Source organism: Bos javanicus, chromosome 10, assembly GCF_032452875.1.
Source record: "Bos javanicus breed banteng chromosome 10, ARS-OSU_banteng_1.0, whole genome shotgun sequence".
In the NCBI taxonomy this organism is placed as follows: domain Eukaryota; kingdom Metazoa; phylum Chordata; class Mammalia; order Artiodactyla; family Bovidae; genus Bos; species Bos javanicus.
This window is the reverse complement of record NC_083877.1, coordinates 62,727,004-62,729,864: the sequence shown is the minus strand read 5'-3', so window position 1 is coordinate 62,729,864 and position 2,861 is coordinate 62,727,004.

Below are 2,861 nucleotides of genomic sequence, written 5' to 3'. Positions count from 1 at the left end.
TACTAATTTCCTTCAAATTACCTTTCACCATATACTCTTTTTATCAGAGCCCCTCTTAGGCTTGAACTTCTCCATACTCTATTGTAATTGAAGTCAGTTCCTTTAGGAAGAGACTACAGGCTGTATATTTTAAGGCTGTTTCTCATCCTGAGATAATCTCTGAGCCATAGCTCTGGAGCTGTGGACGGGGGGACAGTGATGTGCTTCTAAGTAACAACCCTGCTTTTGATGCTGAGTACTTGGTCAAGTGGGGTTGGCACTAGCACTAAGTCCGTTCAGCGTGATGTTCCCAGCATTAACCATTGCCTCATAACCAGGGGTGAGAGAGTCAGGTTCCCAGTATTCTCAACAAAGCCTCCATCCCACCAGTTAAGGCAGGGCAGAAGAAGAAAGGCAGGAATGAAGAAAGTTTAAGGCAGGACAGAAGAAGGAAACTTCCAGTTCTCATCTGCATCCACACAGAACTAACCCTCAGCAATAGATAGCAGTCGATGTTGAGAAATACTAATATTCTGTACCTACAACTCCCAGAAAGCTAAATCTAACTGGACACTGAGGGGTGAAGGACTCTTGTGTTCTTGGTATACCAAGTCTAAATTGGAGTCTCTGATTTGCTGAACTGGAAGGAAAAAAGATAGGGAGCAGTTCATGGTATTTTGATTCAAATACCATACACTCTTGCTGTCCTTATGAAGTTTTACTAGATTTTCTTGAATAAATGTTTTCTCCTTTTCTGTTTGTACTTAGGACCACTTCCAGAAGCTTTAATGTTGTTTTTAAATAATTTTCACTAGTAGTTCTATAGGAAAACAAGTCCACAAAGCTCCTCTCTGTGTCATACCAGAAACAGAGCAGCCTGCAGTAATTTTAACATGACTTTCTCCATTCCTGGGGCTTCCCAAGTGGCTCAAGCGGTAAAGAATCTGCCTGCCAATACAGGAGATGCAGGAGATGTGGGTTCCATCAGTGGGTTGGGAAGATCCCCTGGAGAAGAAAGTAGCGACCCACTCCAGTATTCTTGTCTGGAAAATTCCATGGACAGAGGAGCCTGGCGGTCTACAGCCCATGGGGTCAGAAGAGGTGAACGTGACAGCAAATGAGCACACACACATGCTCTAATCCCAGCCTTTTAATTTTCCTTTATGCTTTGGTTTGCTGCAGGTGATGACTAAATCATTTGTTTTTCCAGAAGGAGTTTGTGTGTATATTCTGAATTTCTGTTGTATTTGTAATTGAGTAAGATTAACCACTTAAAGTATGCTTGGCATATATTTTTGTTTTCCTTACAACTTTGGAGACCCTTCCCTTGTCTTTTGACATTGAAATATATTATGGAAAAGTTTGGAGCCCATTTCCCCCATCCCCGCCCACCTCCCACCCCGCCGCTTTGTGCTTATAAGTAATTTAATTTCTTCCTGTGTACTTTTCTTTCTTAATTCCTGAAATTAAGTAACTTTTCAAGGATATATTTTAACTTTGATTGTTTTACATTCTGATGTATATCCTTTCAAGGGATGGATTCATTTTTTTCATCTTTTAAGAGAATATTTCCATATGTCTCTGAATATTTTTATGATCCATTTATTATATTCTTTAGTTAGGAGATACCCATTATCCAAACTGAATTATCAATAATACTTATGTCTATCATTCTCTCAATATTTGCTTTTAATCCTTTTGATTTTTGTTTTTTGTGGTTCATTCTGATTATTTAACAACTCTAATATGTTTTTTATTTTTTCTAAGTTTTTATATATCTAATAGTGTTTTGGTTCTCTGTCTTTCCCCCTTAGCTTAGCCTTTTCCTTTTCTATTTGTTTTTATCTGTTGCTTTACTTTCTTTTTGAGCTGACATTTTACCCATTTCAAATTTCTGTTAACTTCTGGGACATGCAACAACTTTCCAGACTCTACTACTTTTTTCCAACTGAATTACTTGACTTTCTTTGCTTTTATTTTCTTTATCTTCCTTTGTCTTTTTTTATTTAACAAAATACATTTGCATGATTTCCATGCTTTTCTCCTTTTATTTTTCTCAACTTTACATTATCAGTTCTATTTAGATTCTTTTTTTCCCCATAGTGTGATCTTCAAACCGGGAGACATTGGTATCACCAGAGGGTTATTAGAAATGCAGATGCAAAGACCCCACCCAGGACCTACTGAAACAGAAACTGCATATTAACAAGATCCCCAGGTGATGCTTTGGCACATTAATGTTTGAGAGGCACTGCTCAAATTTTCACTGTAGTTACTGAGATAACTTGGGGAGCTTTGAAGAATACTAATACCTGAGATTTTTATTTAATCGATATGGGATATGGACTAGGCATGATAGTTAATCTAAAATACAGTAAAGCATGATGACCACTGACCTAGATCTTCCATTTATATCTGATACTGTGTGGGTTACTTATTTTTGTAAATTTTTCTCTGTTTATTTAGTTTGTCACTTTCCCTCTATCCGCCTCTGTACACACCCCAAAATTAAATATTGCCTTCTATTTATTTTGTAATCTGAAAGTGAGTATTAAGAAGGTGGAGGTGGAAGTGGTGAAGGTAGTTCACCTAGAGTAGTGGAACTGGGTTCAGCTCCTTCTTCTGAGATCCCATGAAGCAGCTAGCTTTACCAGCTAGGATGTATCCGAGTTCTTATGGATGTCATCCTGGAATGGCAAGCACTTATGACCATTCCATTTGAATGCTGGCAGTTTTCAAAGATCATTCCTCTGCTCATCTCAGGACCTTAAGGATTATTCCTTTACTCATCTTTGGACCATATCTATGCACTTTCTGGACCTGTTTCTCCCTACATTGTACGAAATTAGTGAACAGTTAGTTCTTAGGGGTTAATTGACTTG